The 13,579-nt window shown below is 42.5% G+C and overlaps 1 pseudogene; it reads left to right on the forward strand.

Annotated features, from left to right (window-relative positions):
- The first annotated feature begins 1,175 nt into the window (after nt 1-1,175).
- LOC115864728 (large ribosomal subunit protein uL23 pseudogene) lies at nt 1,176-1,664 on the forward strand (annotated as a pseudogene).
- The last annotated feature ends 11,915 nt before the right edge of the window (nt 1,665-13,579 follow it).

Below are 13,579 nucleotides of genomic sequence, written 5' to 3' on the forward strand. Positions count from 1 at the left end.
GGTCCAGGAACTAAGATCCCACATGCCCCACAGCATGGCCAAAAATAAAAAATTTAAAAAATAAAGTTGACTGAGGACTTAGAGCTTCTTGCAAAGCAATATAACTAGAGGCTCCCTCTTAAAAAAAAAAAAAAATTCCTTCTTAATTCTCTCACTCATGTCTGGTTTGACAGTAATTTTCAACTGGTCTCTATCTAATATTTCCAAAACATTCAACTGACATTTCATAGAAACAACTCTTTCTTTTTCATGCTTATGTGTCATCAGTTTATGTAATTTTAATTAAATTAATTATACTCTGGCAAACAGCTGTCATAAGCAATTTTGGGATCAAACACAACAGATTCTTATTAGGCATCTAACAAAACTGGTAGGAAGAAGTATGTAGATATTCCAGAGATGGACTCACTAATCCAAAGCATTTAGCAGGCTTGGGCATTAGTCAATATGTTTATTTGGAGGGAATGGAAAGTGTTGATTCCAGAGAGTTCATTAAAACAAAACCGGTTAATGCTCATATACTAGTATAACCAACTCTGGGTGCATATATCTTAACATTCTTCTTCCATTATGTATCCACTTTATAAATGTTTACTGATATTCAGGATAGTGCCAGGCACTATTCTAGGCCCTGAGGAAGCACAGCTCACTGAAAAGGAAGAAACTGGTATGTAAACAGGATGAAGAGGCAGGATGGAGAAGGAGGAATGTTAAGGAGCACATCCCTTTACCTTCTCTCTACTCCATCCCTTCAAAATCACTGTCCCTCCATTCCCACTTAGCTAAAAAATGGCTTTAAATATCTTAGGATTGGCATGGCTATCACAGAAATCCCCATGGTAATACCACAATACCACCTACTACATTAACAGTATATATGTATATATATATACACACATATATATGTATTTTATACATATATATACGTATACATATATATATATATATATATATATATATACACACACACCTTATGTACTTTCCAGTGCTAATGAGATGATGCAATTGGTCCATTCAGAGAAAGCTGTGGCAATGGGAATTGGTATAATTCTCTTAAAAAGCAATTTGACAGTACTTGCAAAGAGCCTTAACAGAGATGTGACTCTCTTTTGACTCATCAGTACCACTCCTAGAAACTTTTCCTTAAGAAAAAGTCCTCCCTCCTTTTCACAAAGATGACACCAAAGGCAAAGAAGGAAGCCCCTGCCCCTCCCAAAGCCGAAGCCAAAGCAAAGGCTTTGAAGACCAAGAAAGCAGAGTTGAAATGTGTCCACGGCCAGAAAAAGAAAAAAAAAATCGCCTGTCACCCACCTTGCCACAGCCCAAAGCACTGAGGCTCAGGAGGCAGCCCAAATATCCTGCAAAGAGCACCCCTAGGATAAACAAGCTTGACCGCTATGCCATCATCAAGTTCCCCCTCACCGCCAAGTCAGCCATGAAGAAGACAGAAGGCAGCACACCTGTGGTCCTTGTGGATGGCAAGGCCAATAAGCATCAAATTAAACAGGCTATGAAGAAGCTCTATGACATTGACGTGGCCAAGGTGGACAACTTGACCAGGTCTGATGGAAAAAAGAAGGCATATGTTCCCCTGGCTCCTGACTATGATGCTTTGGATGTTGCCAACAAAATTGGGATCACCTAAACTGAGTCCAGCTGGCTAATTCTAAATATAAAAGTTTTCACAAAAAAAAAAAAAGAAGAAGAGAGAAAGAAAGAAAGAAAGAAAGAGGGCTTCCCTGGTGGCGCAGTGGTTGAGAGTCCACCTGCCGATGCAGGGGACACGGGTTCGTGCCCCGGCCTGGGAGGATCCCACATGCCGCGGAGCGGCTGGGCCCATGAGCCATGGCTGCTGAGCCTGCGCGTCCAGAGCCTGTGCTCCGCAATGGGAGAGGCCACAACAGTGAGAGGCCCGTGTACTGCAAAAAAAAAAAAAGGAAAAAAGAAAGAAAGAAAGAAAGTTCTATCCAAAAGAGAATGGCCACATGCCTAATATTTACTACAACCTTATTTGTGATAGTGAAAGTTTGAAACATATGAATAAGTAACTTACGGCATGCAACATTGTATAACTTACCACGGAGTATGTAACAGAAAACATTTGATTACATATTAAATGAAAAAAGATATAATTTGCTCAACTATACTGAGAACCACTGAACTATAGACTTTTAAAGGGTGAACTTTTGGGAATTCCCTGGTGGTCCGGTGGTTAGGACTCTGTGCTTTCACTGCCAGGGCCTGAGTTCAATCCCTGGTCGGATCCCCGTGTGGCCAAAAAAATATAAAAAAATAAAAGGGTGAACTTTGTGAATCATATCAATTTCTTTTAAAAAGATAAAATTCTCCATTTTTACTTTTGTGTCAGCCAAGATCAGCAGAAAACAGATGGCCTGCTCAATGTGTGTAACTGAAGAAAGTTAATGAAGGGACAGTGTATAAAGATGCTGGCAGGGTTGAGGGAAACCAACAAGGGATAATGAAATACCCCAGGGCTAATGCTGAGAAGCCATTATCAACCATAGGCCTGAAGGGGCAAAGAGATGGAACCAGTGCTCAGAGCAACAGCTGAAGGAGAGGGAGGGCCAGTAGGAACTTTGAGGAATACAGCGCTCTCTCTCTCTCTCTCTCTCTCTCTCTCTCTCTTCCTGTGGTACCTCCCACTGGCTGAACCCAAGAGGAAGCCTAAGGGCAAGTGACTCCAGATGACACTGCCCTTCAAGGTCAGCCTCTAGAGAAGGATGGAGAGGAGTGGATCTGGAAGCAGATTATCTAGCAGGTATGTGATCATATAGCAATGTGAGAACCATCTGAACATATGGCCAAGGGCTTCCCTGGTGGCGCAGTTGTTGAGAGTCCGCCTGCCAATGCAGGGGACAAGGGTTCGAGCCCCGGTCCAGGAAGATCCCACGTACCGCAGAGCAACTAAGCCCACAACTACTGAGCCCGCGTGCCACAACTACTGAAGCCCACGCACCTAGAGCCTGTGCTCTGCAACAAGAGAAGCCACCGCAATGAGAAGCCTGTGCACCGCAACGAAGAGTAGCCTCCACTCGCCACAACCAGAGAAAGCCCACAGACAGCAATGAAGACCCAACGCAGCCAAAAATTTAAAAAAATAAAATTTTAAAAAATAAAAAAAACAAAAAACATTTTATTAAAAAAAATAATGGTTTTTTTTTTCTGCACCATGCGGCTTGCAGAACCTTAGTTCCCCAACCGGGGATCGGAGCCATGCCCTCAGCAGTGATAGCTGCGAGTCTTAACCACTGGACGACCAGGGAATTCCAAAAAAAAATTTTTAAAAATTGTCCTAGCTTTATAAAAACTTAAAGTTAAAAAGTCTTGCTTCTTTAGGGAACCCTCCTACACTGTTGGTGGGAATGTAAATTGGTACAGCCACTATGGAGAACAGTATGTAGGTTCCTTAAAAAACTAAAAATAGAGCTACCGTATGATCCAGCAATCCCACTCCTGGGCATATATCTGGAGAAAACCATAATTCAAAAATATACATGTACCCTAATATTCATTGCAGTGCTATTTACAATAGCCAGGACATGGAAGCAACCTAAATGTCCATCGACAGAGGAATGGATAAGGAAGATGTGGTACATATAAACAATGGAATATTACTCAGTCATTAAAAAGAATGAAATAATGCCATTAGCAGCTACGTGGATGGACCTAGAGATTGTCATACTGAGTGACGTAAGTCAGACAGAGAAAGACAAATATCATATGATATTGCTTGTGTGTGGATTCTAAAAAAATGGTACAAATGAACCTATTTACAAAAGAGAAATAGAGTCATAGATGTAGAAAACAAACTTATGGTTACCAAGGGGTAAAGGTGGGGAGGCGGGAGGGATAAAATGGGAGATTGGGATTGACATATATACAACACTATATATAAAATATATGACTAATAAGAACCTACTGTATAGCACAGGGAACTCTATAATGACCTACATGAGAATAGAATCTAAAAAAGAGTGGAGGGACTTCCCTGGTGGCACAGTGGTTAAGAATCCACCTGCCAATACAGGGGATGTGGGATCAATCCCTGGTCAGGGAAGATCCCACATGCTGCGGAGCAAATAAGGCCATGCGCCACAACTACTGAGCCTGCGCTCTAGAGCCCATGAGCCACAACTTCTGAGCCCACTTGCTGCAACTGCTGAAGCCCGTGTGCCTAAAGCCCGTGCTCTGCAACAAGAGAAGCCACCACAATGAGAAGCCTGCGCACCGCAACAAGGAGTAGCCCCTGCTCACCGCAACTAGAGAAAGCCCGTGTACAGCAACAAAGATCCAATGCAGCCAAAGATAAATAAATTTTTTAAAAATTTGTATATGTCTATGTATTTACATACATACATAAGTATATATTTGTGTGTGTGAACATGCATACATATTTCCAAAACATGTATTATTAATTTTAGTTGTTTTGTTTATTAAAGTAGTATCATTCCCTACATAATAACCTGGGAACTTTTTTTTTAATTTAACTACAGTTGATTTACAATATTGCGTTAGTTCCAGGTGTATAGCTTCAGATTCTTTTCCATTATAGGTTATTACAAATATTGAATATAGTTCCTTGTGCTATACAGTAAATCCTTGTTCTTTATGTATTGATATTTTATACATAGTGGTGTGTCCTGGGACTTCTTTTTCACTTTTCATGTTTTATTGCTAAAATCCATCTCAGGTTTGTTGCCTGGAGCTGAGTTTATTTACGGTTGCTGCTGTCGACTATTTCAATGTGTAAATATGCTAATATTACTTTGTTGCTGGCAGCAAAGGCTCTTGGTGCCCTGTATTCTTCCCTTTGGCCCACAATTGGTTTTAGTCAAATATGTGGTAGCCAGTTTTGTGGGGCCTCCCATTTACTGACAATGCCCACCGCAAGTGCTAGGCCGTGGGCCTCTCCAATTTCTGCTTTAAGGCCTTCTCAAAAGCCACAAGAGCCTTCTCAGCCCTCTCCCAAACACAGACTGAAAGTAAAGAGCATTAACCCTCAACCAATGGGGGGTGTGAGCCAAGGGATAGATGCCCCAAGCTCCCTTTCTTCAGATGGACAATTCTGGGAGGCATTTTTTTTTTTAATACGGGATTTTTAAAATTATTTATTTATTTATTTATTTGACTGTGCTGGGTCTTAGTTGCAGCACGCGGGATCTTTGTTGCTGTGTGTGGGATCTTAGTTGCAGCATGTGGGCTCTTAGTTGTTGCATGAGGGCTTTTAGTTGTGACACGCAGTATCTTCAGTTGCGGCACACAGGATCTTTAGTTGTGGCATGTGAATTCTTAGTTGCGGCATGTGGGATCTAGTTCCCTGACCAGGGATCGAACCCAGGCCCCCTGCATTAGGAGCACAGAGTCTTGGCCACTGGACTGCCAGGGAAGTCCCTGGGAGGCATTTTGTATATTTCTCAGAGGTCTCCATGGAATCACACTCCTTATGTTGGTGTTTCCTGATACTTTGCCTCAATCTCACCCTCTTATTCACCCCTGCTGCCTGAGGTCACTTCTCAAACGAACAGCTTGCACCCAAGTCCTCATCCCAGTCTCTGCTTTTGAGGACTTCAAACTAATACAACCAGTTTCCTGATAATGAGCATTTGGATTGTTGCAGGTTTTTGCTATTGCAAAAGTACTACTAAGAATATTCGTATAAAACCCACTGGTGCACAAGTGCAAGAATTTCTCTTGCATATTTATACAGGAGTAGACTTGTTGGGTCAAAGACTAAGTGAACTTTCAGTTTTACAAGATAATTCCAAACTGCTTACCAAAGTGGTTTTTACCAATTTATGGTTTCAACAACATTGTATACAAGATCTTATTGATCCAAATCCTCTTCAACACTTGGTTTTGTCAGATTTCTTAATTTTCACCTCTCAAATAGATATCGAATAGAATCTCATTGTGGTCTCAATTTGTACTTCTTGATGATTAATGAGGTTGAACATGTATTCATATATTTATTGACCACAAATGTTTCATCTTTGGGGAAATGTCTCTTCAAAGCTTTTGCCCATTTTTCCATTGCTTGACTGTCTTTTCCTCATTAATTTTACGAATTCTTTTACAGTTATGGTTATTCTCCTTTGAAACTCAGAAGCTCAAAATCAAATTAACCATAATCTTCACTGAATATTACCTTTTTCCTGGTTACAAAATTAATGCATGCTTGTTGTAAAAGAAACATGTAAAGAGTACAGACATGTTTAACTTAGAAAGTCTTCCTTGCTGTCAGCTCCAGCCCACCTCCAAGTAGGAATAATTCCCATGAATTGTTTGCCATCCCATATTTTGAGGATTTTGTTGTCACATCTCTCTCCCAGATTAGACTGGTAATTTCCCAAGGGTAAGGACTGTGTTGTATTCATCTTTGTATCCTCAAGCCCAGGCACAGTGCCTGGTTTAGACCTGGAACGCAATACATTATTGTTGAATGAATTGCTGAAAGTTGGGTTACAACAGAAATTTTGAAGTTACAAGAAGACTTCAGTTTGGAACAGAGGATTCAAGTAAAAGTGGGAGATAGCAGTGGTAAAATGTGTTAGGGCTTGATTACCAAAAGTCTTGGCCGTTAGGCCAAAGTGTTTGATTTTTATCTTGGAGGCAGTCATCCAGGGAGGCATTCAAGACTTTTCAGGTGGAGGGAAGTTATTTGTTCTTATGTTTTTACCAGCAACAGAATTAGAACAAAACATTGACAATCCAGTCATCTAATGGCAATGTACAGGATGTAAAGCGGAGGAGGTTGGGGAAAATGAAACTGAAGACAGAAAAATGAATGAATCAAGAAGTTATTAACTTCTGGGGGGACATAGGCACCCATGAAAAACATGAGAACTATGTTTCTGTCAGAAAAATAGGCATAAACCCAAGCCCATGCACTTTTTAAGAACCCTTTGCTCTTGGGTTTGTTAGTCTAAGAGTGAGAGAATAAGAACCTGAACTATGGGGCCAGGATGTGTTCATTCATTCAGACATGTTTATCCATCACCTGCTACATGCAAGGCACTGGGCTGAGTGCTGAGAACAGTTTGAGGCGTGGGGTATGGTATGGCATGGTGGCCAAGAGCATAGACTCTGAGCCCAACGGTCTGATTGCAAACCCCTGCCAGAGGTTTGGGACCTTGGCTAATTTACTGAAGTCATCTACACCCCACAGGTGTTTTACAGAGACAGTACTATCACCACCCTCGTGATTAAGGGGATCTTACATCTGTATAAAGCACTTAGAATTCACAACATGCAGGGAGCCCTCAGCAGAGTTGTAAGGCAGAAACCAGAGTGGAGGGCAAGAGGAGGAAGCAGAGGGCATGGGCTTGATTTCAAGAACTTTTGTTAAAATAGAGGAGAGAGAAGACTAGAAGGGGAAGTGAGGCCAAGGAAGGTTTTTTGTTTGTGTTGTTTTTTAAGATGAAAAGATATCCTAAATGCTCACAGGGAGGATGTAGTAGAGTGGGAGAGGCTAAAGACACATCACTGATGATCTGTTCCTTCCCGCTAAGGGTACCCAGATGTCAGGAGGGGAGGGCTTTCTGGCAAAGGTGAAAGGCCCGGCTTTAGCTAGGAAGCCACTTCCGCTGGCGAGCTGGAGGAGTGGCGCTGAGCGTTGCCTGGCTGCAGGTGCCGGCTCAGAAGTAACCACAGGCAAGCGAGAAGGAATGTCACCAGTGGGGGAGGGGCGAGGAGCGGTGGCTGGTGGGAGGTCTGAGGAGAGAGAAGAAAAAATTGTGCCATACCATTTAAAAATGGGATGGTCAGAAACTAGAGGAAGCAGACTAGACTCCCAGGAGCTGGTAAATTTGTAAGGGTACTGATCTGCCTGGTTGGGTAACTTCCGGTAGTCCTGGGAACTCCAGGAGGAGGGAAGCATCTAAAGAAGGGGTGGTGAGTGCCAAATGTCACGGTGGTGAAGTTGGGGAGAATGGGGACGGATAGGGGACCGCTGGATTTGCCAGCTGACTGGTCATTACTGAAGTAGGGTCTGGAGGGTCACTGTAGTGTCAAAGCAGATGACACATGGCAGAGAAGAAAGGAGAGAAAAAACGGCAGGGCAGTAAAGCACATGCACTCCAAGAATACTGACTGTGAAATGAAAGGGCAAAGTAAGACATTAACCAAAGAAAGTAACTAAGTCAGTGAGGTGTATTTTTCTTTCTAAAGGTCGGGAAAGCTTTGTATACATAATTATTTTATTTATGTATGTGTGTATTTATTTATTTATTTATTCACTGCGCCGCCCACCTTGCAGGAATCTTAGTTCCCCAACCAGGGACTGAACCTGAGCCCCCTGCAGTGGAAGCGTGGAGTCCTAGCCACTGGACCGCGGGGGAATTCCCTAATAATTATTATTTTTTAATAAGGCAAAGGCAGCAATTGTACTAGGGCTCCCCAAAGTCAGCAGGGGTATGATACAAGCATAACATGGTAATAAACAGCTCCTCTGAGCCAGATGTTTTCCATAAGACGACGTTATCACCAATTTATACAGGAAGAAACTGAGGCTTAGAAAGTGAAGTCACTTGCCCCAAATCACACTGCTAGTATGGGGCAGAGTCAGGATGTGAACCCAGGTCTCATGGCTCTAAAGCACCAATGCTTGTCTACTCGTATACCACAGATAAGCAGAGAAGCTGGCACTACTCAGGAGGAGGGACTGAGGGAAGGAAGAAGGAGGTGGGAGAGATGTGTGTGCTAATGATTTGTGTTTATTTAGAATTACTCTCCTTCCCACTCACATATGTAAATGTATGGACTGTTGAAGTTGGCATTATTGAGAAAGCCTTGCTTTACATAGGAGAAAATTCAAGCCAGAGAACTGAGGTGACCTTTCTGTAGTAAGAGGATTTGTGGGCATGGTCTAAAAAGTTACAGCTGAAGACTCAGGACAATTGCGTGGTCAATTGATTCACCCAACCCTCTACCCAAATGGTTGCTTCATTGGAGCATCAATCTCCTAGTTCAAGGGAATGGAGGTGAAAACAGTTTGCACATATTGACAAATTGTTTATTACGATTATCAACCTGAGACCTTTTGTGGTATATTCTCATCTATGAATGTTTTCTGAGAGGTGACTTCAAAATATCTGCCTGAAGAACAGATCTCATTTCTTTTTGCTAAACTCCCACGTGCAATGAACACAGAGTAAACCAAAACCAAACCATAGTCCAAAGGGAACTGTGTAGTGTTATGGTCGGGTCACAGGCTCTGGCCAGGGATAGAAACAGAGCTTTGGTGAGCAAACTGGGCAACTAGGGCCTAAGGTCAGGACACAGGGGGCAGACCCTGTTGCCACACCAAAGTCCCAGCCCCAGAGGTCACAACAAAGGCAGGGGAGAAAATGCCAGGGTTCATGGGTATTTAGTAGACCAGGAAAGGACTGAAAAAGCAGATCTGAGCAGAAAAGAGGTAGCCACCTGACCCAGCTTGCAAATTAACCTCTACATGCCCACAAATGCAATTTTAAATTATCTAATAGCCATATTAAAAAGAGTAAAAAGAAATAGGTGAAATTAAGTTTAATGTATTTTATTTAACTCAATATATCAAAAGTATTATCACTACAACTTCTAACCAATATTGCCAATAGTTTACATTTCTTTTTTCATCCAACATCTTCCAGATCTTGGATGTATTTTATACTTGCAGCACACATCTCAGTTCAGACTGGCCCCATTTCAAGTGCTCAGTGAACCATGTATCAAGCAGCCCAAGCTTAAAGAAAATTGAATTATTTTGTCTAAATATTTTTCTCCTCTTTCTTTTTTTCTTTCTTTCTTTCAAAACATGTTGAATTGGGTAGGACTGAATTATGAAGAAGTGGATGAAAACTCTCATATTCTAAGAGTTTCCAGTTTGAAATTTTAAATGTTTCAGGTACAGCACTCCCAGTTGATTTTCATTCTATCCCTGAGAAATGGCTTTTTTTATTTGTTTGTTTGTTTTTAGATCCACGGTGCACAGAATCGCTTGGGAAGCTAAAAAGGCAGGGAATGTGATGCAGGTGCCTGCTACCAAATGTTCATTCCTTCTGTTCACTTGTTCGTTTATTTTTTTCCTCTTAACAACAGTTACTAAACACCAACCAAGGGTCAGTTGCACCTAGGGCTAGTTTTACAGGCATATTCCCTGGCTTGTGAAACCTACAATTTAGCAGAAAATCCAGGCAAATATGTAAAATAAAATGTAGTAAGTGTTGTGATAGGGGAGATATGAGGGAGGGGCTGAGTGGCTACTTAGGAGAATAATTTGACCCATCTTGGAGAGATAAGAGAAGGCCTTTGGAGTGGAGGAGGGAATGAAGATTGCCTAAAGAGTGGCTAAGAAAAGGGAGAAGGGAGGGCTAAAAAATGCTCGAGGCAGAAAGAGCAGAGGTAGGGAAGGCCCAGAAGCTTTTTGTGTAACTGAAAAAAGCTTGGTGCGATTGGGGCCCCCAGGGTGAGAGGTAAGGCTGGTATCATGCATTTTTCTCTGGTCAGCCTATTTAACAGTGGGAGCTGGAAGGCAGGATGTTGACAAATCTGGAATAGGCAGGCCCAGCACAGGAAGTACTCCACCCCAAAAGTATTCCTTCACCAGTTCAGTTCAACTTTACTAGTTACAGACTCAAGTGGGTTAACTAGCTCTTCTTTATAAAAGCAAGAATTTCTCCTACAGTGATTATTCTCTTTTCAGATTATGTCAGGCCTTGATACTGTATTTCTGATTCAGAAAATTGAACATGATTGAAGTTCCATGTACCAAAGGACAAATAAAAGTACGTATAAAATTCAGGAGTGGAACTAATGAAGCAGTGTTAATCCTGCCCAGGGGAGGTCTGAGCAGGCTTCACACAGCAGATGACACTTAATAGCCATTATTTACTAAGTATCAGGTACCGTTCTAGTGGTTTACATTCTTAGCTCACTTTATCTTCATAAAAGCTTTAGATACCACAATCCCTGCTTACAGATAAAGAAATTGAGGTACAAAGAAGTAAAATAACTTGTCTAGAGTCACACAGTTTGTAGAGGGTAAAGCAGTTTGCTCCAGAACTCTTCATTAACCCCTCTGTCACATCCTGGGGCTGCAGGTGTTTGCATATGCCTGGATTGTATGGCGAAGCATTGACAAAGAATCAGAGATCAGACTGATGAGAGAGGCAGTGGCCAAACCATGCAGAGTTTCAGCACGAGCACCTTGAAGACAGGCTCAGAATAGCCTTTAGGTTAATGTTTTTTACTATTTCAGTGCAAAAGCTCAAAAGGCAACTCATCATTGACAGAGGAGGTATAAGCCCCAGTTTGGGGGAGAGGCTACAGTTGCCCCCACTCTTGGCCCTTCACCCACAGGACCTCCACATTCACAACACGGCTCTTTCCTCTCTAAGAACTAAAAAACAAACAGCAAGGCCCCTTTCTCTTTTTAGCCAAAGTAGAATGGGCAAACAGGAAACTGGTGCCCTCCACCCCCCGGCCCCTTGTACACACATACCAACCCGGAAAGCCGGCGCTTCTTTCTCCCAGCTGCCCTTGCAGCTGTCCAGGACTTTTTAAAGAGAGCGCTTCAAAAATCTTCCAGGGAAACTTGAGTGACTCTAGTAATCTCTCTGCACAGAAGGCACCTTTGATTTCGGGGAATGATATTTCTTCCTGACGCCCCATGTTAGACAGAGCTACTGCATCTTTTATTTATTTATTTATGGCTGCATTGGGTCTTTGTTGCTACGCGTGAGCTTTCTCTAGTTACAGCGAGCGGCGGCTACTCTTCATTGCAGTGTGCAGGCTTCTCATTGCAGTGGCTTCTCTTGTTGCAGAGCACAGGCTCTAGGCACACGGGCTTCAGTAGTTGTGGCACGCAGGCTCAGTAGCTGTGGCATACGGGCTTAGTTGCTCCGTGGCCTGTGGGATCTTCCCGGACCAGGGCTCGAACCTGTGTCCCCTGCATTGGCAGGTGGATTCTTAACCACTGCGCCACCAGGGAAGTCCCAAACTACAGCAACTTTTAAAACCATGGTCTCTGATGACCATAGCCACTGGGTTGGTGGGCAGAAAGTCTCATCTCTTGAGCCCCTGACCTGACCTTGGGGAGGCTGTGTGGATGGGTCCTCCCAGCAAACCCAGATAGATCCTTTTGGGAGGTGGCACCGGGGAAGAGCTAGGCTTCCAGTGTGGTCTGTGCACTGGCCTTCCCTGATATGCCTGGGCCACTTCCTTTCCTGTCAGGGTCATAAAGAGTCCTTCTCCTTCCACCCACCACTTCCTTCATTGGGAAGGTCAAGGAGAAACTGGTGAGATCATAGTTTTTTTGAATAGGGTTTTCAAAAATAGAATCAACTTTGCTTCTGCTGTAGACACCCTTGATTTGTATAGAAGTGACTAACTGGGGCTAAGTTATATAATGACAGGCCTGAGGATTTGGACATCAGTTTGAACCCACTTCCTATTTTTCATAATTATTATCATTCATTGTCCACTTACCATTTGTCATCCATTGTGCTAACAGCTTTACTAACATGTACTATCTTGTTTAACCTTCAAATGATGAAAATGATTTTTATTCCCATTTTACACATCAAAAAACTGAGGATAAAAAGAATTAACTGACTGGCCCAAGATCACACAGCTAGTGAGTGGTTGATCTGTAATTCAAAGGCAACTGGGCCTGACACACTCTGTAAGATGCTTCCTTCAGGCAGGCCTATATATTGATATAAAGGAAAATACTAGGCATGCCATTGTGATTGATGGGGTCCAAAAGACTTATGTGTTTGGAAAGACTGGCAGTCCAGTGAGCAGAGAAAATAGCATGTTAGAGTCCCACATTCGGAAAAGTTAATTCCTTAGTCTTTACATCTTTATCTAGTGTGGGATCACCTGTCCTAAATATCTGAATTGTTTTCATAAGAGATAATGTTTCCACCCCAGCACTGCAGGGAAACCTCCTTAAGCCTTTCCAGATCCACCCAGTTTATATGACTCTCTCCAGGTCCTATTCCTTCCTAACGAATTCTTTTCAGCCCAATTATTTCTTACTCAGCCTATCTTTTCTTCAAAACTGTAAGCTCCAAGGAACGAAGCCTGGTTGTTAGCCATCTCCCCATACCTAACCCCATTTCTAATCTGTGCTTATGCTTCCTCTATTACAGTGCAAAGATGGCCCAGTTGTGGCCCAGCTTCCCTCAGGAATCTCCTTTGACTAAGGCATGCCTGAAAGATTCTTTTCTTCTCTAAGTTTCAACAGCATGTATAGACTAGCAGTTATACCTTAACTAGTTTTCTTTCATAAAGATACCTTTTTTTTCTTTCTGCTGCAAATGATACTGAAAGCTCTTCAAGAACTAGGGCTATATCTTCTGCTTTTTACTTTGATAAATCCATTTTCAGCCTAGAGCACACACTGTGGGCCACTCTCCCTGTGGATCTGAGTGAGGATAATCCTATCCGTAGAATCATTCTTGGGTCTGGGGGTGGGCGGAAGGTTAGACTGGAAGTTTGGGATTGACATGTACACACAGTTATATTTAAAATGGATAACCAACAAGGACTTAGCATATAGCACAGGGAACTCTGCTCA

This window comes from Globicephala melas, chromosome 2 (assembly GCF_963455315.2).
Source record: "Globicephala melas chromosome 2, mGloMel1.2, whole genome shotgun sequence".
Lineage (NCBI taxonomy): Eukaryota > Metazoa > Chordata > Mammalia > Artiodactyla > Delphinidae > Globicephala > Globicephala melas.